Source organism: Oncorhynchus mykiss, chromosome 8 (genome assembly GCF_013265735.2).
Source record: "Oncorhynchus mykiss isolate Arlee chromosome 8, USDA_OmykA_1.1, whole genome shotgun sequence".
Taxonomy (NCBI): Eukaryota; Metazoa; Chordata; class Actinopteri; order Salmoniformes; family Salmonidae; genus Oncorhynchus; species Oncorhynchus mykiss.
The window spans coordinates 22,417,722-22,445,597 of NC_048572.1; the positions used below are offsets into that span (position 1 = coordinate 22,417,722).

The 27,876-nt window shown below is 43.3% G+C and overlaps 1 pseudogene; it reads left to right on the forward strand.

Annotated features, from left to right (window-relative positions):
* Positions 1–6,616: 6,616 nt before the first annotated feature.
* On the forward strand, positions 6,617–7,927 carry LOC110529616 (annotated as a pseudogene).
* Positions 7,928–27,876: the final 19,949 nt, after the last annotated feature.

The following is a 27,876-nucleotide window of genomic DNA, read 5'->3' on the forward strand; positions in this document are numbered from 1 at the left end:
CCCATACTGGCCCAGACAACCCTGGTTCAGCCTTCTCCTGTCCCTGTTGTCTGGGACACCTTGGCAACTTCTTGGCAACTTGGCACTCTGTGGCATCCGAGGCCGCACCGCCTCAGTCTGTGGGCTTGGCCACTGAACGGCACCAATGGTCCATGTTAGGACTACAGGAGGGTGTAATGAACACCATGCAGAGCGCAAGGGCGCTGGTTACAACTGCGGCATACCAGTTGCTCTGGCGGTTGTTCTGCTCTTGGTGTACTGGTATTGAGGTTGTGCCCGAGTAATGCTGGGTGCAGTAATGTCCTCCAATACCTGTAGTCTCGATTTGATGAGGGTTTGGCAGCCTCTACCCTGAGTGGGTATTTGGTTGCTATATCTGCCTGCCATGTGGAGTGGATGGAGAAGCCATAGGGGCGCCATCCCTTGGTCTCAAGGTTTATGAAAGGGGTTCGTCCCGTGCATCCAGCTAGGACCCGCTCAATAGCGAGCTGGGATCTGGATGTGGTATTGGCAGATTTGACAAAGCCGCCTTTCGAACAGTTGGAGTCAGCATCCCTGAAACACCTCTCTATGAAGGTGGTTTTCTTGGTAGCGATTACTTCCATGAAGAGGGTGAGTGAGCTCCATGCTCTTTCAGTAAGTTTTGAGTGCTACCGGATGGACCCTGTGGGGAAGAGTATATCTCTCTGCCCCAACCCTTCATTCCTCCCGAAGGTTCTGTCAGACAGACATGTGAACATCTCTTTTTATCCTGTCTGCTTACGACCCCCGGCAGTGGCGGGGGGGTCTGGGCCTCCCTCCGGCATGCTGTGCCATGTGAGGGCACTGGCTGCCTATGGGGAGCGGACACGGTCAGTGAGAACAACAGACCAGCTCTTTGTCTCACTGGATCATGGACACAATTACGACCGCATACTGCCTGGCTGGCAGGCCAGTGCTGGGATCTGTGGTGGCACATTCAACATGAGATGTGGCTGCGTCCTGGGTTCTACTGAGAGGAGTGCCCCTCGCTGATATCTGTGCTGCGGCCAACTGGGCTTCCTCTTGCACCTTTGCAAGATATCGGGTAATGTGGCACCTCCCTCTGCGGTTGGTTCAGCGGTCCTGGGCTTCGCCTCCCCTTCCGGGGACTGTGCCGGGACCCACCCTTCCACATTGACGGCCCCAGCGTCTTGGTCCCGCTCTGGGACTTTGACTCTGGCTTGCCAGGTCCTTCTAGCACCGACTAATCTGGTACTGGTATACCAACATATTGCAGTGATCCAATATAGTGAAACATAATGAAGGTTACGTATGTAACCACGGTTATGTGAACTATATGGATCACTCCAATCCTCTACGGTGCTAGAGGCGCCTTAAAAATTATGTTGAGAACATGTGTCGTGGCGATGGTGTCTATAAATAGGGGCAAACCCCAGCCGTGTCACTAGTGTACACAGAAGTAAATCTGTAAATCTTCACCTCGGATGTATCCCTCCGCTGCAGAGTGATATCAATATATTGGAGTGATCCATATAGCTCACATAACCGTGGTTACATACGTAATCTTCGGTGTACATGCTCCTAAAAAAAACAACGAGGAGATGGGAGAGGCCGGACTTGCAGCGCGTTGAGTGTCACAAATAGAACAAATTTATATTTTAGTGCTTGCCCACGCAAGATACTCGCTGACGCAGGTGAGCAATGTGGGTGCAATAAGTGAATAACATGTATATGTACATTTATTTTGCAACGCTCGTACATGAGCGGTGTGGTCAGCATGTTATGCTTCACGGAGCAGAGCTGTTGTCAAGGAAGTGAGTTTGTGTTTATACAGGACCTCCCGCCCGCCCCCACCTACCATCAATCAATCATGTCAATGCGGAACTATACTGAGCCCACAGCATTGTTTAAGCAGTTTTGGGAGGCGGTGGGCACACAGGACATTGGTACAGAGCTAAATTTGGCCTCTGCGTGCCTCTGGAGGCTCTGCAATTGCGTCACACCCTCCTTACGGAGTCTCCGACCACATTTTCATTTTCGGATCAAGCATAAATTGGCTCTTACGCTTACGCACAGGTTTACTGAGCACGCTAGATTGCTAATTAGCATATGTGGTCGCTGCTTGTCTGTTTACCGTAAACAAGCGCTGTAACATGGAGATATGATCGTGTGGGAAAACTAACACTATCAAGGTGTGTATCAATTTAACCTTTTTGTTTGTTCAAAATAATTTATCACTGATATGAAAGATAAGTTCCTTATGCTTCCAAAACCAAACCACAAGTGACGCGTGTTAATGGTAAGATTAACGCTTCGAAAACACGGACTGCGTCATTGCATCACTGCTGCATAACATTTTTTGCGCACCTAGGCAACTATACTGATGCAGGTACCTTTTGCAAATGGTCGCATGCAGTTGGACACATGGAGGAGAGAATCATTTTTGCAGTATCCTCAAAACCGTGTCTCTTTGACACAACTGCTGACAGCTACAGGGACATAAACACAAAAAATGCTGCTTGGAGACAAGTGTCCACGGTAGTAGGATTGCCAGGTCAGTTTAGTAGTGAGCTTGTGCTAGATGTGGCTAGCAGCGTTAGCTAGCTAGCTAACCTAGCCAATGAGGTGTATGTGAAAGAAATAGTCAAATAAATTATGCAAGTTACTACCCTTGATAACTTTCCCAAATAATCATGTGTGAAAGAGTGTGAGTTTGTATGCTAGATTAATAGAAATGGTAGATACTACTGTACCCTGATAATTTGGTCAGATAACAGTGTGTGTCAGTGTACAGTAGGTGACAAGTCCATGATAGCTATCTAATAACTATAGTTATGCTAGGTAATGGTTTGGCTTATCATGTTCATGTCTATGTAGAAGAAGACTGTAGGAGGAAGTGGAGAGGACTCAGGGACAGGTATGAGAGAGAGAGAGAGAAGGGCAGAGAAAGAGAAGAAGAGGTCTGGGTCAGCAGCCTTGGTGCTTCTGCGACATTCTTTCTTTTCTGGATCCATTTATTGTGGCTAGGGCATCGAGTGGCAATTTTACAGCCAGACCCTCTACTACGTCATCCACAAGTGTTGTCGCCACCGGTGCATCAAGACCCTCAACGTCACCTACAAATGCGACCATCACCTCCACCGGTGGAGTGAGACCCTCTACAACATCATCCACGAGTATGACCACTACCGGTGCAGCCATGGAAGATGATGAAATGGAGGAAGCACCTCTGAATCTAGGACCACCTGAGATTATTATGAACCTCACGGAAGTGACCACTGAGGACCTCGTTGAACAGGATGTGGCCGTGGAGAGAAACAGAGAAACGAAGAGCAACAACATCACACCAGGCGTCATCGGAGGTACCAGCCCCCAGATCCAATCAACTCATTTCAGCAGAGGCTCCTCCAAGCAGTCGAGCGGGATGCAGCCCAACCTGATGATCACAGGAAGGAGACCCTCTTTGCCATGAGCCTGGTGCAAACACTGAAGAGGCTGCCTCAGCAAAGAAAAGCAACAGTCAAGGTTAAAATGTATCAGCTGCTTTTCGAAGCCGAGTTCAATGGTATGTTTTTTTCTCTCCACATCACAGGTAGTGTCATAAGTTTGCGACCAGTGAAGTAAAGTAGGTCATTTTTACAGTATAGTCATGTGGGTTAATTGGTATTTCAGATCAAAGTATTAATATGAGGCAAATGTATAGCTGTTGTTTCTGGGTTAGAAAATATCCTAAAACAGTTTGCTGTCAAATATCTGCCTGTCATATTCATCTTTTGATCTGAAATACAAATTCCATGAGTAAACAGCAAGTATTACCAACTTTACCACACTGTTCCTATATTTATGCCACTAACGACACTATACAAGCAGTATTTAGTTAACATAAATCTCACCTTTTATGGTGTCATTATGTTAAGCTTGTATGTGTTGTTTTTCTCTTCCCTTCCAGAGATGGAGTCCAATTTAACAGACAAGCTCACAGGAAGGACAGGAAGAGGAGGAGTTGACTGGTTGTTGTTTTGACCTCCCTCATTGTACCTTTCTTTTCACACACGTCAGTTCTGTTTAAATTCAGTCAATTCATAAAGTAATTTGTTTATAAAGTCTTAGGATAGCATTCATTATTAGTTTTACATAGATTTCTGAATTGAAACTCATGCAGAGTTTTCACAGATGCTCTTGGTCTCTTACAAGACTAAAGGTCAATATATTTCTTTCATTTAAAACCACTTGAAAACCAGGGTGTTGAAACTGTTTGTGAAGTTATGTTCCATCGACTGGTCTGCGACGTCCAGGGGCCATTTGTTTGTTTAGCTGTGTTATGGCTACATATTATTCCCTTTTTCTCAGAGACAGACAAACACACCTCAGATCTCCAGTGCCCTGCCCTCTCTCTCTTTATGGCCATGTCTGAAGTTCCCCTACTACGTCTAGGCTTTATGAGTAGTCCCTGTATCGGTCTGCAGTTGTGCCAAAAATACATGCTCTTGCTGTTCTCTTACAGATTACAGGCTACACATTCATTTAAAAACTTCTCTCTTTTTTTTGTACACGCATGCACACACACCTCTTTCAATAGTTTTATTTTTTAAAACATTTTTACAACTCACATACCTGTCATGTTCTTTCCTGTACTTGAATACTTATTAAATTATGTTTTCATAGTCAGTTGTTTCAGTTGTTTATTCATATCTAATTTAGACTTAATCTGCTTATTTATTCCCTACACCTTTGCAGATCTAAGACAAGATGAAAGTAAAAACACATTCTCTTCCTAATTAGTTTTTTTTCCCACCTATTTTGTCAGACCAGTGAACATGGTGGTAAACTACTATTTGTATGGTTAGGTTACCTATTCCCTTTGTTATCATACTAACTGTATGTCGTATAACCTTAATTAGTGCTCCCGCTCACCTGGTGTACCATGCCAGGTGTGTATAATACTGACGTGAATGGGAGAGGGGAGGGGTTAAGGTGTGGTCTTTACTCCCAAATTTCACTTAAATATAGCTTCCAAATGAAGAGAGACAATGATACATAAAGTAATCTGGGGGGGAAATGCAATTTTATGGACAACGCTGGATGGTTCTTAAAATAACCTGTGTGTTAGGAGGCTCTTAAAAGAGCCGTTTCACTCCACGGCATACTGCCATGGGACTTCACCTGCTGGCGATGAGAAGTAGGTGGTCAGCTTCTCCCTCACCTGGAGTGCCTGTCTGGGGGTGTTGCTGGCACCTGTCCTGGTGACATTTTTTATTTATTTTATTTTACCTTTATTTAACCAGGTAGGCAAGTTGAGAACAAGTTCTCATTTACAATTGCGACCTGGCATCAGGAAGGGGACCATTTGGCGTGCCCATCGCCATCCAGAGCGGCTCCTGGAATGACCTCCGCAGGTAGTTGTGGAGAACACATGTGGCCTTCACGCAGGCATCGACATTTGAGGGGCTGAGACCAAGCATTCTCCGGTACATTCTCCACTGGGCTGCCAGAATCCCAAAGGTGCATTCAACAACTAACCTTGCCCTGGACAGTCGTTTGTTAAAGATCCTTACAAGCTTTGGCAATGGCAGCTGGCGTCCAGCGTAGGGCCTCATGAGGTTGGGCCTTAAAGGGAAGGCCTCATCACCGACGAAGACGTGGGGAACAGGTCCCAGTACTATTTTCAAGCGATCTTCAGATGCCGTAGCCAGTATACACTTATGCAAAATAGTGAGAATTATTGTAAGTTAAGAAATCTGCAGTATTTCTCAAGCGATAAAATGTGCATGAAAACAAATATCGTTGAATGACAAACACTTCATTGAGAATCCCTGATGTTGACCAGTGACCGAGGAAGGGGCGTAGACTTCGGTTCCGAACTTTGTCTTGCCTCAAGAAAGAATGTGTGAACGAACAGCCCAAAAAAACCTTCCGACCTGTTTCGGAAGGGAAGCATGCGGACTACTTTACTTTACACAGGAGGCATGTCCGACCCTAGTTCGGCTGTAATCAAGCGGGTCGGATCTGACTACCCAGCTTACTTTCGGCTGCTTTCTCACTATTAGATGAAGATCTCATCAAATATGGATGGCCTGAAGACATTTGGTGAGAAACTCATATCTATTTCTTCTTGTAACTCAAACCATGAAATACATTATTAGGATTTGAACATTTGATGAGTCCGACCGTTGGTTCTATGTATACATTACTCTATGTAGTGTTGAAGAATATCCACCAGGTGGCCCTAGAGCTAGGCTAATAGTACAGTAGTCCTATATCAGCTAATAGTGCTGTGGTAATATGCATGTTATTGATTATTTTAGTGTGGAGGTGTTATTGCTTTTATAATAGTAATTGTATTATTTCCACAGGTTTCATGTGGATAAACTCTCTTCTGCCCATGTGTACCTTAGAATGCCTAAGGGACTGACAATTGAGGATATTTCCAAGGAAGTCTTGATTGACTGTGTACAGCTTGTGAAAAACAACAGCATCCAAGGTAATACATTGAGTGGCCCGGTGAGTTTGATTAGAATAATATAATAGTAATGTAGAAACCTCCTCCAGGAAACTTTGATCCTTTTAACTCAGGATGTAAAATGAACAACTTCAATGTTGTCACCATGGGCCAACCTAAAAAAAAACAGGGGACATGGATGTAGGCCAAATAGGTTTCCATCGGCACAAGGAGGTCAGTGATTTCTCTCTTCTGGCAAAATGTATCTGTGTAACTTTCGGATCTATTTGGCTACTTTTATAGGTCTCAGCTTTCATTGTCAATATATTTTTAGTTTCTATTGGTGTTCTATTTGAGTAATATCTATGAAATGATCATTTAGAATATGTCTACTGTTTTGTAGATTAAGATTGTGGCAGTAGAGAGGAAGATTAATGAGATTGTGAACAGGTTGGAGAAAACAAAGGACGAGCGATACCCTGATCTGGCAGCAGAGAAAGAGTCCCGAGATACGGAAGAGAGAAACGAGAAGAAGGCCCAGATACAAGATCTGAAAAAGAAAGATAAAGATGGCATAAAAAAGAAGAGAGCTGGATGAGCTCAAGTAAGTTCCCTTATCTCTGTCCAACCCTAGCTACATCACCTCTCTTCATCTGTCATCCCAAAACACTGTGAATAGTATGATAAACTCACACAGTAATTGTCCATTAATAGCAGTTATTCTTCGCTGATGACGAGTGACAATATGACAACAACTGAGGTGAGTTGATTAACAATCTAAACGGATGTGTAGTCTGCTTCTTTCAGAAATAGACTGGCATATTAATTGGTTATATGACAGTGTGTTGTAATATGACCGTTATGTCTGAAATGTATAATTGTATCTTTTTCAGGATGGAAATGATTCGGATGACTTCATGTAAAAGGACAATATCGGACATACTCCACCACCTGCAAGTAAACATTGTTGGGTTGGGCCCTCACTGTTATAACGGACAGTGCTTTGACATTGTATATAGATCGATAAACTTGCTACTGTATTTTTGGAACAGTACGTGTGCCAATTTTGCTAAAATTTCAGGACTCTCTGAACAGCCTGGTTTCCCGACACTTCTTGAATTTCAAAGGATAACATTCCAACAGCATTGATCTCTTGCAGTGAACATCCTCTGCTTGACTGACAAGAGGGTAACAACAACCCCCGATTCCTCAGAAAACTGCTGCCAACGATTTAGTCTTGGGACGGTTCAGTATTGTTGCATGTTGACCTAATGATATGAATTAATATATGATTTCCTGACCAGTATGTCTATGGGGGAAATTAAATGAGTATGTACATTTTTAATTATAATTTACCTGGCCAATGCTGCAGACGTTGTCCTGGCCAGAGACTGGAACATGTGAATTGTGTCCTCGTGAATCCATGCATAAGGTTTGTCTTGGATGTTTCTTTGAAATTATTGAAAGATTGCTGACATTGTGAATAAAAATCACCTTTGTTTATCAGCTCAAAGTTAAATTTTAAACAAAAACTGAACTGCCCATAAGGGATGTTAATTGCGCAGTTCATTATTGAGACAATATGTTGACATAGCTTTGCTAATGAAGTGGGATGTGTAATGAATGGTTTGTGCTGCTTGAAAGTTGAGAGAATGGGTACCACCAGCTTTCTCCTTCCTGGGTGATCAGAGCTGGGATTGAATTGACACATGCTGGTTTTTCAGTATAAAGCGTGACATCTCTATTTCTCAATGCTGTGTGTGGATGCAGCTGTGGTTGACCTCTGGTCCACATCACACAGACTGAAACGCATGGAGCAGGTTGAGGCACGAGGAGTGTGTCCGAATTAGTTATTCTGGAGGACTTGCATTTCATTTGACATCTGCGTAAACAATTTCACTCCAAACAACCTCTAAAAGCAGAATAAAATGCCTTTGCTTCAATCTGCATGTGATTTGCTTGCCACTACATGAATAAGACTGGGTTATTCTCAGTGACAGGATGTCATATGTAACTATAGGCTCTGGTCTGTGTTTATCAACCAACTGTTGACTATGCTTATGTCACATGCCAGTATTATTTCAAGGACTGGAACATAGTGTACGAAGGTTGTTTCATGGATGAGGCATTTAGATATTTTTCAAGTTATGAACTGTTGAATAAAAGCATGCTGTTGAAGTTATAGCTGACCTGACAGTTGGTTGTGTGTTTAAACAAGGATCTTATCACAACAAGCATACGTGGGGCAGCTCATGTTTGAGTTCTGATTAGAAGTAGCCTACATTGTACCGTTCCTGGAGAAACTGACCTACTGTAACGTGTTAGAAGACCCTAGGTAACAGTTACAGTACATTACCACATGGGATCCCGTATGATTGATGAGTGATTATGGTTTGGTTGGTTAATAATGATATTTGTGGCGCTGACATCGGTAACCCTTTCTCAAGAGATTTACTGCCTGGGTAGCACCAACTTGAGCTGTATTACTGTAAAAAGAAGCCAAAGCCGTATACTTTTTAAGTATTGTGGCAGTTCAGTTGCTCCTTTGCAAGGGAGTCATTGAGAGTTCAGCCAGAATTCCATATTCTGGTCTCATTTTATTAGTTCTGTTCTAGTCAATCCCAGAAGAGGTCCCAGTTATTTCTGTAATGAGATTTACATAGATGTACAGCTTTGAAAGAAGAAAATCATGTTACACCCATTGTAACAACATGAAACCTAAAATTCACTTACATTTACCTTTACATTATTTCACATTTTGGGATTCCATTTTCTTTAGGACCACAAGATGGCAGATTGTTGCGTGTTTCAGGTGCATGTCTATTATGGACCAATAGCTGTACTAAATATCACAGTTATAATCTATCCTCTTTGGTCACTGACATGTTAAGGGGCAGTTAGATGTTTTAAAAAATGCCCCCCCCCCCATCCCAAATATATATATTTTTAAAACAAAGACCACCCCTACTGTAAAAAAAATGTGCACACCCTCCCCCTCATTGAATTAACTCAAAATAAGGTTTACAACGACAAATAATAACTGTAGCGACCTTGTGTTTATAAACACGGATATAAACTTTGCCACTTAAGCATGCAGAAGGCTCACTCTCCCTGCCTGTTTCATTTACACTACTATCAGAGCCGGCTGCAGACAATGATCAGCCTATGCAAATCATTTTCCATCAACAAGTTTGTGCCAATGCACCACACAACCAATAAGTAAAGCATACAGACTTAGGGTGCTTCAATATCATGGTTTACGTTTTCAACACCACAATCAAATAGACTATGTCAATGTCGACAAACAGATGTTGGTGAAAGTCTAGATTTGAAATAAAATGTCACTAATTACTGTTTCAAACCATGTGAGATATTTTACCTAATGGTGTCACTCTAAGAATGCGGGGGATTCTTATGACATTGCCTGTACAGGACCCAGAACAACCACTCAGAGTGTTACAGGTTAAATTACAAATATTTACCCTATATTGAAGCGTTAGGCTCTAGGTGCACGAGGAATAGCCTCACGGATTGGAGACGAGCCAGAGCCTGTTAAGCTTTCCTGAAGAACTGGGTCTGCTGGGAGCATATGTGGCCACAATATTAGAGGACGACTTTGGAGAGTGATGATCTGATAAACTGGAGAGTAGACCCACAGCTGATCAGAATGGAACAGGGCTTTTGCACCATTATTCAAATAACATTTTCACCGCAGCCTAGAATTTTATACTCACAACAATACAATTATTCATTGCATTGTGGTGTTCTAGGCTAGTCTTGGTATAATAATTGTATTATTATAACGGCTTTCATCGGAAGAAGAGGAATCGTCAGACCAAAATGCAGCGGGATACGTGTTCATCTTTATTATAAGGAACTGAATACAAAAGGAAAACCCGAAACAGTCCTGCAAGGTGAAACAAACACTAAACAGAAATACAGCTACCCACAAGTAAAAGTGGAAAAACAGGCTACCCAAGTATGATTCCCAATCAGAGACAACGATAGACAGCTGTCCCTGATTGCCAACCATACCCGGCCCGAAACATAGAAATACATAAACCTAGACATACAAACCTAGAATTCCCACCCAAATCACACCCTGACCAAACAAAAATAGAAACATACAAAGCAATCTACGGTCAGGGCGCGACAATTGTCCTTAAACAAGATCAATAGGGGAGTTTTTTGGAGTGGGGTGTCTCATGTCTTCACTGTTCTTTCTTACACACTGAAGCACTTGGCCTTTCTGCTGCCTATCAGCTATTACTATTTGTTGTGGGTATATATATAGAAAATTGATGCAACTTTGAATGATTTCTTGTGAGGTATGATTGCTAGTTAGCCTATTGAGGAACTCGACAAACAATCCACCTACCACTATTGTCACTATGAATGGTGGATAGAGGGCAGGATAGACAGACTGGTATACTGACCTGTGTTATAGTAATAGTTAGCACGCGGAAATGCGTAGATCGGGAGGCAGAGCTGGTGAGTCCAGGGCATATGGTGGATCGGCTCAGACCCCAGGAGCAGGAATACATAGTGTCCCTGGGACAGGACACTCGGGGGTGAAGTCTGGGTAGTCGCTCCCGATGAGGTTTGCTGTGTCCCCAGTCACGTCGGGGGTTGAGTCCAGCGGCAGCAGGACCAGGACTGGAGCTGGATTAGGTGGTGCATGCTGGGCAGGGTCATCCTGGACACCCCGAATGGGACCCAGAGCTGTTACTTGGTCAGTTGAGGCTGTATTGTCAGCAGCTGGTGACAGTGGTGTGGCTGAACCCAGGTCAGGGCTGCACCGGTCATCGGAGGTAGCAGCAGACCGGTTCGGTGCTGCTGGAGGGTCCCCTAGTGCAGGACCAGGCAGAGAGTTAGAGGCAGACAGGTAGTTCTGGCTGGTGATGATCTGGTGGCAGTGAGGAATAGGGTACAGTCAGCAACATAGGCTCACTGCTGTGTGGCATAGGCCATCTTAGCGGGGGAGAGGGTTCCCTCAGACTCCACAGCAGTGGAGGGGGGATCGGGAATGACATCTGGTATGGGTCTCCATAGCAGGCAACTCCTGAGGACCAGCGTCGGCCGAGGACATAACATGTCCCTGCCCAATCTCAGTCGCAGCCATGCCTGATAACGGTGCTGGGGCTGGAGAGGCAATATAGTCAAAACCATTGGTCACAGTCACACCTGGGAAGGAGGCCAGGCCCTAAGAGACAACCCCTTGCTACTGTCCTCCATATGACTGTCCCATGATCTCCTCTGCCACCCTCTGGAGAGGGCTCCCCTGACAGGAGGAATCCTGGGATCTGGTCCTCTGCTGCACAATGCAAAGAACACTCTATATTCTGCTCAATATGGGCAAAACGTGTACTCCATACAACGTAGGCAGTGATGACCACGGTGCTGCAACTCCCTGGTACTCCAATGTAGAAATATAATCCACCCGCTTGGTTGTTGGGGATGTGGCCCCACCTGGTGCTGAGTAGTATCCCACAGGTGGAGGAGAGGGGCCATAGGCTCCAGAGAGGGGGGTATAATCCACATACCATACTCCACTGGACCGCAGGTGGGCAGTGTGGAAAGTACCCTGTGTGGTCTCTGTGGGACCCCATATTGTAATGGTGTCAGCAAAGTCACAAATCCATGAAAGAGAGCGACGCGGCTCTACGTATTTTACTTGTTTGTGACTCACTGACACCGCCCACGTTCATAGGGGATTAAAGCAGCCCAACAGTTAACACACAGGAACTTTATTTAAACACACTGAGGAAGATGAATTTGGGCATGAAAAGTGGGAAAGGTTGTAGAATAATAGTGGTTCTGTAATGGACAGAAACAGAGGTAGTGAATACACACATACTGAATGCAGACACAAAGGCACAGATACAGAATCTTACAGAATTGTATAGGGACTGTATAGATTGCTATAGAGGACTGTATAGATTGCTAATGCCACTTGCAGAGTATTATACCACACAGTAAACTCAGAGGAGCAACATGCAATAGTAGTAACTGACCATGAAGAACAATATACAGTGTCACACAACTCACTTTGGGCATGTACTCCATCTCTCAAGTCCAGAGATACGAGTGAGTCCAGTTGTTGATGGGCAGAGACCAAGATGTTGCTTTTTGCCACTGCTTGAGGGAGATTGCAAGTGTTGTGTACCCTGCAGAGTCAAGAGGATGGGCAGATGTCCAGCCCCCTAGTAACCTCCTGAACAACCTATCAGGGCACAGGTCATTCAGGTCAAAGAGAGTTTGAGAGGCATGTTTAGGGACCTCTAGACTCTCAGGCAACAATGTTGTGAGGTGCTGATAACAGTCACCGGCAGGGAAATTGTAACCGCCAAAACCCCTTGATATAGACGCATGCAAGCAGATGACGAAATTTGGCTAGGATGGAATAAATTATGAAGTAAAAGCTACATTTCGAACTGTCCCTAAGTGGTATAATTTGTCATTCATTGATTTGATTTGATCAATAATCAAAGTTGATGTCGGCTACAGATTTGTTTGGTCAAGGTTTCTCTTCAATATTATCTCACAGAGACATGCGGCTATAGGCCTATGTTTTCCTCATGCACTGCAAGTCGGGATTTCAATTTTTTTTAAACGTTTGTCTTGTTTTGTCATAAATGAGTAGGTCGTGTTAATTCAGACGGGAAGATAAAAGCAAATTGGTGTCTGGTTTTCCTACTGGAGAACTTTTTTTCCCCGTTTGTGACTGACAAAACAAGGAATTTTGGTGGATAATTAGTTAGTCTCTGGAGCCTGTGTTTTGTGGAGAAAAACAACTTTTTTGGTGGGGAAAATGTAATTTGCGGGGGAGGCAAAGGTTACCCAAATCAAACAAAATAATAGTTTGGCAGTGACATTCTGAAAGTAAAGCACTATACCAGGACAAATGAGGACAGACTACCAGGGATCATATCCAGTTCTGTCACAATATAGTTTCATTTCATATTTATGAGAAAAACAGCAAATATCCTGCCAAAGGCCCTATGTTTCCCACACCTTTGGATTCAGTGCTCAGAGCTCTTTTCCTAAACTGAAGTTTAACTTCAGGACCCTGAAGGTAGCCCTAAATCCCTTACAAAGCTTTTTCAGGTCTGAATCTACTGTTTTTCCCACAGTACATTTAAGAGGGTACATTTCAAAAGAGCTAGCCTACACAATATAGACATGGCGCACACAAAGGTGATGGAGGCCTGTCCTGAACATAAAACGAAGGAGTTATTATGCGGAGGAGGGCGTCGGCTATACTGGCAGGACATAAGGCCACGATGGAAAGAAGGGCCTCTGAATGCTGCCACTTCTGATGGTCCTCTCCATATGGAGACGGCAGGTTTTTGTGTTTATTGGAAATATGCAGTCATCCTCTCCAGGAGCCCACGGCATGACCCTGCCAGAGCTCAAGCTTCATCTCCATCCCAGCCCAATTCTCACAGAACCCAAGCACAGTGCAGCGTTGGGGTGAAGAGTGGAAACCTGGCTCTGCTAATAATGACCAGAGAGAGCGTGGGAGCAAATTGTTCCTCATTTGCTTCGGTGCCGTACGGTAGTGAGGCAGATGCTTATGTGCTTTATGGCTGAGATTTAGGGCTGGTGGTTTTCCGGACCTAGATTAACCCTGTTCCTGGACAGAAAAGGCATTTTCAATGGGGATTATCAGAAACTGGGTCCAGGATACCAGCCCATACAGTACATTTATTCAAATGCTGTACTGCTTTACCACAGTGGGGCCTATACTCAGCATGGAGCTCCCAACTCCTGCCCATGTGGCCCATTTGTATAACTCCTACCCTAAACATTTTTGCTTTGTGGATGTATTGGCATCCATTTATCGCTATAGCTAGGCAGTCCTGTCATTTCCTGTTTAGAGAGAGATGAGGAAAGTTTCCCTAACTGTGGCTGGGGAGCCCATGGTGGCTTCTGTCAGCTATGCTTTACCCCCATGCTGGTCATAATAACATATTCCTGTGGATGACAGGGCAGAGGCGGGAGCCGGGAGGACCACACACCTCCACGTATAGAGGGTCTGACTCTGGAGGGCAGACTGAGCTGTACCAACTACTACTGACCCGAACAGCTGGAGCCTCCAACAAAAGCAAACAAGGCTGTAAAATGCAGAGTGGGGGTGCTCACCTTGGAAAGGAACCCCTCTGGTGTAAGGAAACAGCCTCCACATGGGGGGTGATTTGAGCACCCCCACAAGAAGATGGACTGTGTTTCTCCACAGATGACCACTGTGTGTAAACTACCCAGGCAGGGTATAAAGGTCAGGGCTCGGTGCGTATACTTCAATTAACTACTATTACCAAGCCTCTTTCTGTGTATTTGTGCATGATTGTTTGCATGTATGCAAGCAAGCACAGCTATTCTGAGATTGTGTCCATGTTTTTTGTGCATGTAAGGGATTTTACAATTAATCCACAGGGCACACGCTGTTTTAATCAATGTTTCCACCTCATTTCAATGAAATTAGGTTGAGCCAATTTGGAATAGACAAATTGACATCTGACACCAACGGGAACATGTTTTATTTGTTTATATCCTTTGTAATTTCTTGATATTTATATTTATTCCAAAAGCTTTTGCCTTCACAGCTGCCATCAAACAGAACCCATCTCACTATCTGAGAGGATTGTACCATAGTTACAAGCAGAGTTCCCTGTGGATTTACCTTCAGCACATTTCACCACGCCAGCAGCAGGATATAGGCATCTGTAATCTGTGCACCAGCAGGATGGCCATCTCACCTACCCAACCTGCACCTCTCACAGGACAACAACAAGGATTCCTCCAGCTCCTCTCACCCATCCATGAGGCTTTTCTGAGCCAACAGTTAAATTACCTCAATAAAACGTATTTATGCATTGATGTATTTTCCGTCCTCCTTCAATAAATGCTGTATTTCAGATCTTTTAATGAGAGGAACTCGGTTAGTGTCATTTCTACAGACTTGGTTCAGAGCATTGCCTTTCTGGATCAAAAACTGTGGATGCATTTATTCACATATTTGCACATTTTGAGACAATAGCAGCAATCACTCCCACCAGCCCAGAATAATGAGATCTAATGTTGTGCAACAACCCCAGCATCCTCTATCTTTTATAATGTAGGAGTGCATATTTGAATAATGACTGTTTAGTGTTGATGGTGGGGGTGCTTATGCTGAGCATCTGGGTTAGGAGGACTGAGTCCCTGCCACAGGAATCCACAATAAATTCCAGCCATGTTGTGATGCCCTTCATCCGTCCAAGATCACTTAGCTCACCCACCATCTCCTGCCTTCCACTCTGACATCCTTTAGGGTAGGCGACTCTGTGTCTTGGAAGTGAGTGGAGCCACAGGGAATAGTGAGAAACAACAGGACTGTTTAAAAAGCCTTGTGAATATTTTGCACAACTGAATTCTCGTTTACCACATAGAGCATGTTTCTTTATAAGGATTCCCCCAGAGACAACTTAAGTTAGAGTTGGGTTCCCACATACTGCATACCAAGGCCCCCCTAAAGAGTGACTGTCTACATGCCAAAGAAAAGCCAACTCTGAACTGTCTGTGTTTTCATGTTTTATCCAATGACATAAATAAACCACAATTAAGCTGCACAGCTATCATTGTGGTGAAGCCGACTGTCATAATTAGAGGCGTTTCGTTATAATCGTCTCTTCATTGTTGAAGAGAGTTTATTTATTTGTAACCATTATCATTTGTGTCATGTTATCATTTTTCTTGGAGGCCTGAAGTTGAAATAGTTTTACACTAAATTGTCTAGGGATTTGGGTTCTGGCATCATTCTTCACTTCATGTCGTTATTACTTCACAAAAAATGCTGTGCAAGGCAGATACTGTACTGCAGTTGGAACTGTGTTATTTTCGTGAAACAACATATTTATGCAACTTCTTGTTGATGATGATTTTACAATTTGAAGGAAACCACTATATGTACAGCATGGCCATGCTCCCATGACAGTTTAAAGTGTTGATAAGACTTGTCTGAAGACTTGTCGATATACTTATTTGGGCTGGACATCAGCAAACAACACTATCAACGTGGGACGATTATTTGTGTGTACTGTAGTCATGTACATTGTCTGCTTCCCACATGTTTCTCCTCTGGCCGTGTGAATGTTTCCCACAAGTTGATGGAAAATTCCTGACACTATGTCAACACGGCGAGGTCCTTGTTCAGTTAGTCTACAATTCTTACATGACAGTGGCCTATCAGAACGAGCAGCACATCTCAGACACACGTGTATTTAGAATGCTATCTTCGCCTGAGCTCCCCTGTTTACCGCAGGAGCTCTGGGAAATCTCCAGCTCCAATTCCATTTGAGACCCATCACTTGTCAAAGAGTTGTAATAATGTCACAATATCGAGGAAAGCCGAGGATTAAATGTATTCTGTTTCACACAGCCCATTACTTTAAGAGTAATGTACACTGAGTATACAAATAATAAGAACACCTGCTCTTTCCATGACCAGGTGAATCCAGGTGAAAGCTATGATCCCTTATTGATGTCACTTGTTAAATCCACTTCCATCAGTTTAGATGAAGGTGAGGAGAAGGATGCTTAAGCCTTGAGACAATTGAGACATGGATTGTGTGTGTGTGTCATTCAGAGGGTGACAAAAGATTGAAGTGCCTTTGAACAGAGTATGGTAGTAGGTGCCAGGCGCACCAGTTTGTGCCAACAACTGCAACGCTTCTGTGGTTTTCATGCTCAACAGTTTCCTGTTTGTATCAAGAATGGTCCACCCCCCAAAGGACATCAAGCCAACTTGACACAACTGTGGAGTCAACTTGAGCCAGCATCCCTGTGGAACGCTTTCGCCACCTTGTAGAGTCCATGCCCCGACGAATTGAGGCTGTTCTGAGGGCATAAGAGAGAAGGTGTTCCTAATGTTTGGGATACTCTGTGTATGTATGTACTCTCTGTATGTATGTATGTGTGTGTGTGTGTGTGTGTGTGTGTGTGTGTGTGTGTGTGTGTGTGTGTGTGTGTGTGTGTGTGTGTGTGTGTGTGTGTGTGTGTGTGTGTGTGTATGTATATATGATAATACACTGCTCAAAAAAATAAAGGGAACAGTAAAATAACACATCCTAGATCTGAATGAATGAAATATTCTTATTAAATACTTTTTTCTTTACATAGTTGAATGTGATGACAACAAAATCACACAAAAATTATCAATGGAAATCTAATTTATCAACCCATGGAGGTCTGGATTTGGAGTCACACTCAAAATGAAAGTGGAAAACCACACTACAGGCTGATCCAACTTTGATGTAATGTCCTTGAAACAAGTCAAAATGAGGCTCAGTAGTGTGTGTGGCCTTCACGTGCCTGTATGACCTCCCTACAACGCCTGGGCATGCTCCTGATGAGGTGGCGGATGGTCTCCTGAGGGATCTCCTCCCAGACCTGGACTAAAGCATCCGCCAACTCCTGGACAGTCTGTGGTGCAACGTGGCGTTGGTGGATGGAGCGAGACATGATGTCCCAGATGTGCTCAATTGGATTCAGGTCTGGGGAACGGGCGGGCCAGTCCATAGCATCAATGCCTTCCTCTTGCAGGAACTGCTGACACACTCCAGCCACATGAGGTCTAGCATTGTCTTCCATTAGGAGGAACCCAGGGACAACCGCACCAGCATATGGTCTCACAAGGGGTCTGAGGATCTCATCTCGGTACCTAATGGCAGTCAGGCTACCTCTGGCGAGCACATGGAGGGCTGTGCGGCCCCCCAAAGAAATGCCACCCCACACCATGACTGACCCACCGCCAAACCGGTCATGCTGGAGGATGTTGCAGGCAGCAGAACGTTCTCCAAGGCGTCTCCAGACTCTGTCACGTCTGTCACATGTGCTCAGTGTGAACCTGCTTTGATCTGTGAAGAGCACAGGGCGCCAGTGGCGAATTTGCCAATCTTGGTGTTCTCTGGCAAATGCCAAACGTCCTGCACGGTGTTGGGCTGTAAGCACAACCCCCACCTGTGGACGTCGGGCCCTCATACCACCCTCATGGAGTCTGTTTCTGACTGTTTGAGCAGACACATGCACATTTGTGGCCTGCTGGAGGTAATTTTGCAGGGCTCTGGCAGTGCTTCTCCTGCTCCTCCTTGCACAAAGGCAGAGGTAGCGGTCCTGCTGCTGGGTTGTTGCCCTCCTACGGCCTCCTCCACGTCTCCTGATGTATTGGCCTGTCTCCTGGTAGCGCGTCCATGCTCTGGACACTACGCTGACAGACACAGCAAACCTTCTTGCCACAGCTCGCATTGATGTGCCATCCTGGATGAGCTGCACTACCTGAGCCACTTGTGTGGGTTGTAGACTCTGTCTCATGCTACCACTAGAGTGAAAGCACAGTGCCTTCGGAAAGTATTCATAGCCCTTAACTTTTTCCACATTTTGGCCTACATTCAATACCCCATAAAGTCAAAGTGAAATTTGTTTTATTATTATTATTATTAGGAGGGTGTTCCTAATGTTTGGTATACTCAGGGAAGGAAGTGCATGCAGGGAAATCGGCCTCCACTGGAGTACATATAAACATCCGTGTGAAGTTGTTTTGAGACCTTTGTTTTGCAGTCAGGCCGTCTCTCAAGTTTTGCAACAACTTTATAGTGGAATCTTGAGTGCTCAGTCATTCCTCGCTTTGTCTCTCCTGATTGTCTGGCTCGTATGAGCTTTGGGTGTATTCACAATGTTCAACCTTTACAATAATAATAATAACATGACGTTACCACCACCCATAATAGTACAGAGAAACACACAGCTGTCTTAACAGATCCTGACCCCCTTCCCCGCGCTGCTGTGGCTCCATCTGGGTGGCGTTAGCCCGCCTTGCCAGTCATGGCCCTCCCCTCCCCATGGGCTCCAAACAGGCAACCACAGATGATGAACTCAGCAGAAAACGCCTGGGAGGAGGCGGGAGAGGCCCAGACCCCGAAGCTCTATCCAACACTTCCATTCTTCCTAAATTGCTGTGAGGAGGAGGCCTCTTGGATTAGTGTTCCCACAGTTGTAGTGTGCACAGTAGTGAAAATCTACCCGCCCAATGTCTAGGATCAGGAACGGCACAAACACAAGCAGATATTAACAAATTACTAATTGCTATCTAGCATCAGATAACCACTGCCTGTGGTGGTGGTGGTGGTGGTGGTATGTTCATCCAATTGACTTATTCTTGTTACGTAACCTACAGTTTTTTTTTAACGTATGTAATTGCTAACATCCCCCTTTGATTGAGTTGCCATATTGAATCAAGGTGCCACTGCTTCACTGTAAAGCAGGGACTCATTTCTAAAGTCTAGCTGGACTTTGTAAGGTCTGCATGCTGGAGAGACATTGTTATTCTTAAGACAAGGAAATGAAGAAGCAATTTACAGAGCACTCCTCCCATGAACTCTGGACGGTTTTTGTGGATTCAGGACCATTTTGAGAGCAGGGGGAAAATGTGAATCATTCTTTGTTTAACTTGAACAGTCCTCACATGATACTTGATTGATATTGTTTCACAATATACAACATGTTTAGACTGGAATGCATAGTATGGTTGCATGTCTCACTCTCCATTGCCCACCCTTCTATTGTGGAGTTATCAGTGGAATATGATTTTGTTTGGTGATGGGATTTATGTCTTTGACCTGGCTCAGGGTGTGCATACCTTTCAGAAATAATCCTCTGGTTGCATCGTCCACAATCCAGACCGTGAGAATATGAATAATCAAACCAGTGGAAAACAGTAGGGAATGCATGCCTCTCCTGACAGGAGGGGAGTAATAGGATTGAGGTATGCAAATTAATGTCTGACTTTTAGTCCGCTAAATCCTTATCAAGTAAACCAACAGCATCTACCTATAACATCTAACAAAAAAAGCTCCATTTTGAGAAAGGTCTTATTTGAGGCGCACTATATTTTTGTGGTTTTATTGTATCTCAACTTTTGGAAGACTTAAAAAAAAATAATCTTGGAGGACAAGTAATTGACAGTAACTTGGAGCGTCTTTTAGTGAAAACACTTGCAAGTTCTCAATACAGGAATAAACAATTCTTTAATTTGTCATTTATAATGGTATTTAATAACTGGGAATATTAAATTATCATGACTTTTGATGCATATGTTTCTACATTTGTTATTGAAAGGAAGGGCACTTGGAAACCATAACGTTTAAGAAGGGGTAAGAATAGAGTGGTCCAAAGTCAATGTTTTGTAGCTGAACTGTGGAGTATGGTTAGCAATATGACCTGACCAAAGAAAGACCCTTCCAAGATGTCTCCCAGAGTGTAGAGCAAATGTAAGCCATGTGGGTCCAAACCTAAGCGGAAAATTAGAGACCACTTTTGGACAACCTGTTTAGACGAAAACATGTCACTGCAAAATTACAATGAAAATAGGTTCATTCACTACGAGATTGAGCTATTTGGTCAAATTGAATGTTAGAGTTTCTTGTTGAGGATAAGTGGGTGCCCTTGTTCACAGATCATAACAACGTAAACAAAACATATCGGCTTTCAGAGCATGAAATTACAGGACTATTTTCCTGCAGCTTGGTAAAATAAGAAAAGTCATTCCAAATGAAATCAAATATTTATTTTACAGTGTCATTGCTCTCAAGTACCCAATTACATAGTGATAATAATAATGTTTGACACATTGTTTATTAGACTTAATTAAAATAAGCATTGAAACACTATGCACTCTGCGTCTTGTTATTTCAATCTGTAATAAAATATATAAATGGAGAACTAAATGAAAGTATTATCTATTTGTTTGTTTTCATGACAGAGAGAACAATATAGGTATCTAATGATTAAAACCATATGTTTGGAGAGATAGATAATACTTTCATTTAGTTCTCCATTTATATATTTTATTACAGATTGAAATAACAAGATGGTCAGAGCACATAAGAATGAACCATTTCCAGTCTTTGGCAGTGCTATACATACGCTGACTTCTTTGTTTTTCCTTGTTGTATTTTTGGGACGTTGCTTCAATATTCCAATTTGGCACTAGGGATTTGCATAGAGTGATGCAATGCTTATTTCTCTCCAAAAATATGGTTTTAATCATTAGAGACCTATATTGTTCTCTCTGTCATGAAACGCAAACAAATAGATAATACTTTAATTTAGTTCTCCATTTATATATTTCATTACAGATTGAAATAACAAGACGGTTTATGTCTAAATAACAAGACCGTCAGAGCACATTTAGAACCTCTGAGGACATTCTGCAGCCGTAGCTTTTCCTACAGCTTTAAGAAATAGCATTGGATACTGTAATGAGGGTCGACCCTTGTGAAATGCTCAAGTTCAGAACGGTCACAGTCCTCTACATGTGTGGTTTCAGTCAGCTAAAGGGGTCATAAAATTTAAGCTTAGCTGGAGTGTAAATGTCACTCAAACAGGGTAGGTCTCTGAGTACACAAGGTGAAATATCCTGCCACACAAGATGAAATGTCCTACTCTGAAATACCATTGGACTGAAGGGACCTTTGACCCACAGAGCTAGAAGAGGAGGTAGAGGAACCATTAGGATTGTGCTATGTTCTCAATACTTCCAGTGAGAACATCTAAACCATGTATTATAGACTACAATAGGAGTCCCATTGCTCTTACAAAAAATCACCAGCATACAGTAGAATGATGCCGTTCTCAATCTCTGTCATGTCTTATGTACAGACTTTCTAAAAGCGTTGACTCGACCACTGTTTGATCAGCTTTAATAACGCAGGTCTCAGAACAGTCTATTTAAACAGCTGCACCTGTAATGGGTTCCATTGATGATGTCAGATTCCAGGTAAGGTAGTGTCTCCTGATGTTTCTGTCACCTCCCTCAATGGCCAGACTGGATATGACATTATGGTAGGGATCAATCCCTGGAGTCTCTATGACACAAGACTTGTGAAAATAATCAACGTACGTATCTCACTAATAATAGCAGCAGGTGAGAATGTGTGATGTAAGAGAGAAGAAGCGAGGTGGATCCAAGTATCTGACACACATTGTGTTGACATAGTGAAATATACCATGCCTGATCCTTGATAAATTCAAAGGTTATTCTGTGAGACATATCAGTCAGCATTGATATAATCTGATGTGTTTTTGTCAGTGTCCAAAACAGACATTTGTCTTCTGTCAGACTGTGTGAATGAAAGTTATTATTGGTAGAAGGCACATTTCAGATAGACAATAACCCATTGTCAAATATTTAATGGTCACGTTATTGCAAGCTTGTAAAGTTGCCATTGTGACTTGGATTGGCAAGAGTGACTGCAGGTGTCGCTTCCCCTATTTCAGCCTGCTCTCTGGTAAACAGTGATCCATTGGAGTGTGTTAAAGGAGAAAATAATTAGCATGTAACTTTCGGCAGTCATTAAATCCACTTCTCAGGTAGTCAAGTACCATGTCATGCTACCCCTGTTGCAACCGGGTTGTCAATGGCATTTGGAAAACTTAAATAGGAGGAAAGAACTTTTACCTTTGCAGAGACAGCTGCTGTACTATGCACAGGAGTGAGAAAATACATGTGTGAAATGTATTCCACCTGGAGAGAAAAAACTTGGCTCTGCTTCCTGACTGAACATCTGGTGCAGTTTATTCTGGCAAGCATTGTGTTTTTCACCAGAGCAAAAGCACAACGCCCTCTTACTTTTCAGTTTTTGTGTTTGAACTGAGAATTAGAAAGAAGTAATTTCTTTTCATTCAACAGCAATAATCTTTATTAAAGAAATTGGAGAACTTAAAGGCCCAGTGCAGTCACAAATGAGATTTCCTGTATTTTATAAACACTATATATACAAAAGTATGTGGACACCCCTTCAAATTAGTGCATTTGGCTATTTCGGCCACACCCCTTGCTGACAGGTGTATAAAATCGAGGACACAGCCATGCAATCTCCATAGACAAACATGGGCAATAACTGTTAGTCCGGAGCTTCATGAAATAGGTTTCCATGGCCGAGCAGCCGCACACAAGCCGAAGATCACCATGTGCAATGCCAAGCATCGGCTGGAGTGGTGTAAAGCTCGCCGCCATAGGACTCTGGAGCAGTGGAAACGCTTTCTCTGGAGTGATGAATCACACTTCACTATCTGGCGGTCCAACGTACAAATCTAGCTAAATTCTTGCTTGATAAATTGCTCATTTCTTAGAAGCTATTTTTGTTTCTTTTTACCACAACAGTTAACTACAACAGAGATTGTTTATTTTATTTTTTATTTTACCCCTTTTTCTCCCCAATTTCGTGGTATCCAATTGTTGTAGTAGCTACTATCTTGTCTCATTGCTACAACTCCCTCACGGGCTCGGGAGAGACGAAGGTTGAATGTCATGCGTCCTCCGATACACAACCCAACCAGCCGTACGCATCCAACCCGGAAGCCAGCCGCACCAATGTGTTGGAGGCTACCTGGCAACCTTGGCTACTGCACCCAGCCCGCCACAGGAGTCGCTGGTGCGCGATGAGACAAGGAGATCCCTACCGACCAATCCCTCCCTAACCCGGACGACGCTAGGCCAATTGTGCGTTGCCCCACGGACCTCCCGGTCACGGCCGGTTACGGCAGAGCCTGGGCGTGAACCCAGGGACTCTGATGGCACTGCAGTACAGCGCCCTTAACCACTGCGCCACCCGGGAGGCCCAGGTACTAAATTGTTACTCAGAAATTATTTGATATTGAGATAAAAACGGCTGCATTGGATTTTTAATAGAAATGGATTATCCTGTGTACCCCCGTCATGGCAATATTTTCCTCTTTCTCTCACCCCCCATGTATTGTAGGGCCCACACAGTGTAAGAAGGGACTCTGATATGCTGTAAAATATTGCATAAGAAATGGTCACCATATGTCTCCTTGTGAGAAATGGTCACCATATCTGTCTCCTTGTGAGAAAAGGGTCACCTTATCTGTATCCTTGTGTTACATGCAGCTGTTATTCCAGACTGACGATAAGATAGTGTTTTTCAGAAAAGACAGAAATCTTATAAAGCCATCTATTGACACTTGGCAACTGATAGTGTAATGTGCATTTTCACAACCAAAAACATCCTGCCAGCACAATAGTATACTATGTCAGCCTAAAGCTAGCTAGTAGGCAATGGCATGATGATGATATTCCAATATGGCTGTCTTAAAATCCAGGACTTTTACTCTTGTCAACAATCACCCGGCAGCTGACAGCTCAGACCAACACTTGGCTGTGGTATGTCACAGGAGCTCCACGCTCATACCTACAGATGTACACATTATGTAACTTTCCATCGCTCGTACTAGTCCTTCTCACTGACTTTTATAGTGGACTTTTACTTTTACCTCCATGTGAAGTTACTGTTTTTCATGGCTGGTAATTGTATCCATGGAGCGTTATGTGTCTGTCTGTCAGGGGTTGGAGGAGCGGTCCAGTCCGGTTGTCAGCCAAGCCAGGCCAGCAGCGTGACATGGTGTGGTGGTGGTGGCATGGACCTGCTGTAAGCTGCTGTAAGCTAAAGGCCTGTCTGCCAGCTGTAGACACCCAGACAGAGGGCCTTTTTTTCCACCACGCAGTCAGCAGACACCAAGGGTAAAGGACAGCCATTAGCTCATAAAGAGGCCAAACAATCCCCAGGTCTGTTTTCCCAGCTAGCAGCGGCCACATAACGAGACCAAGGCAACCAAAAACAAGTTTCACTCATAGTCGTTACTCATTAGTGAATGCAGTCTTGCAGTTTGGTGAAAAATAATGCAATAGATTATGGTAATTGAGGTGGCTCGTGGAAATAAGTGTAGGATCTCTTTAATGAGATGACATCACATTTTTCATAATTTGAGACTGAGGGTTTAGAGTTATGCACATTCAATGGGGCCAAATAGCAGTTATTGTTCAACTCTTTCAGTACAAGGGAAACTGAAACCAGTGAAATGGTGCTCAAATGACATGTTGACCCCGGGCAAATAATCTGCCCTCATATATTTTGGGCTATTCATGGAAAGTGTATTGGTGAAGAGCAGAGTGTATCTGGGGGTTCAGTTGTATAGACGTGTCTTAGATGCTACAGATGGGCCTGTGAAATGAGTGTGTCAGCAACAGACAGCAACTGTGACCCCAACAATACGCCTGGCGCCAATACAATAAATATTATATGGAGCAATTACTCTCTGCAGACCTCATAGTTTACCGTGCTTTGCATTAAAATGTTGTTATACAGTTGAAGTCGGACGTTTACATACACTTAGGTTGGAGTCATTAAAACTCGTTTTTCAACCACTCCACAAATGTCTTGTTAACAAACTATAGTTTTGGCAAGTCGGTTAGGACATCTACTTTGTGCATGACACAAGTCATTTTTCCAACAATTGTTTACAGACAGATTCATTTCACTGTATCACAATTCCAGTGGGTCAGAAGTTTACATACACTAAGTTGACTGTGCCTTTAAACAGCTTGGAAAATTCCAGAAAATGATGTCATGGCTTTAGAAGCTTCTTGGTTAATTGACATCATTTGAGTCAAGTGGAGGTGTACCTGTGGATGTATTTCAAGGCCTACAGTGAGGGAAAAAAGTATTTGATCCCCTGCTGATTTTGTACGTTTGCCCACTGTCAAAGAAATGATCAGTCTATCATTTTAATGGTAGGTTTATTTGAACAGTGAGAGACAGAATAACAACAAAAAAATCCAGAAAAACGCATGTCAAAAATTGTATACATTTATTTGCATTTTAATGACGGAAATAAGTATATGACCCCTCTGCAATACATGATTTAGTACTTGGTGGCAAAACGCTTGTTGTCAATCCCAGAGGTCAGACGTTTCTTGTAGTTGGCCACCAGGTTTGCACACATCTCAGGAGGGATTTTGTCCCACACCTCTTTGCAGATCTTCTCCAAGTCATTAAGGTTTCGAGGCTGACGTTTCGCAACTGAAACCTTCCGCTCCCTCCACAGATTTTCTATGGGATTAAGGTCTGGAGACTGGCTAGGCCACTCCAGGACCTTAATGTGCTTCTTCTTGAGCCACTTCTTTGTTGCCTTGGCCATGTGTTTTGGGTCATTGTCATGCTGGAATACCCATCCACGACCCATTTTCAATGCCCTGGCTGAGGGAAGGAGGTTCTTACCCAAGATTTGACGGTACATGGCCCCGTCCCAACCGTGAAGTACAGGGGTGGCAGCATCATGTTGTGGGGGTGCTTTGCTGCAGGAGGGACTGGTTCACGTCACAGAATAGATGGCATCATGAGGGAAGGAAATTATGGGGATATATTGAAGCAACATCTCAAGACATCAGTTAATAAAGCTTGGTCGCAAATGGGTCTTCCAAATGGACAATGACCCCAAGCATACTTCCAAAGTTGTGGCAAAATGGCTTAAGGACAACAAAGTCAAGGTATTGGAGATGCCATCACAAAGCCCTGACCTCAATCCAATAGAAATGCGTGGGCAGAACTGAAAAAGCGTGTGCGAGCAAGGAGGCCTACAAACCTGACTCAGTTACACCAGCTCTGTCAGGAGGAATGGGCCAAAATTCACCCAACTTATTGTGGGAATCTTGTTGAAGGCTACCCGAAGCGTTTGACCCAAGTTAAACAATTTAAAGGCAATACTACCAAATACTAATTGAGTGTATGTAAACTTCTGACCCACTGGGAATGTTATGAAAGAAATGAAAGCTGAAATAAATCATTATCTCTACTATTATTTTGACATTTCACATTCTTAAAATAAAGTGGTGATTGTAACTGACCTAAGAGGGAATTTTTACTAGGATTAAATGTCAGGAATTGTGAAAAACTGAGTTTAAATGTATTTGGCTAAGGTGTATGTAAACTTCTGACTTCAACTATGTCATTGGAGTATACACTGAAAGTAACAATATAATTAAAAAGTGTCATTAAACGTTCCAGTGTATGTTTGCTTTAATGTGCTTTATTTACGGTAGCGGTTAGTTATTGCAGCACTCACAATGTTTTTTTGTCAAACTGCAATGATAAGATCCATGACCAGTTGAGGAGGGCACAAACATGGTAATCAAAGACAGCATCTGTGTGACTGAGCATAATGCTGGCTCCACATTGACTGTCGATAAAACTGTTTCTGCCCAAATATGCAATTTTTAAAGACGCATCAAGCCAAAATCTTTCCCTACACACTGTGACTGATTTATGGTTGTACATGTGGTAATGGTTTTGAAAAGCTGCTGGAGGTCATATATCTTGTGGCAGCTTGCACACCACATGTGCCAGTAACATGTGAAAGAGAAGCCATTTTAACACAGAGTCTTTTACACAGCCAGCCATTGAAATCAGACACACCTTCTCAAATTTAAACGCTGCAGTCTTTTCATATTGTCATCAGGTTTTAAAGCTTCTTCATTTTACAATCTGTTTCCCACTGTAATATTGATGAGGCGAAAAGCTAAAGTGGTGGAATCCCTCTACACATTGCAAATCCGTATAACC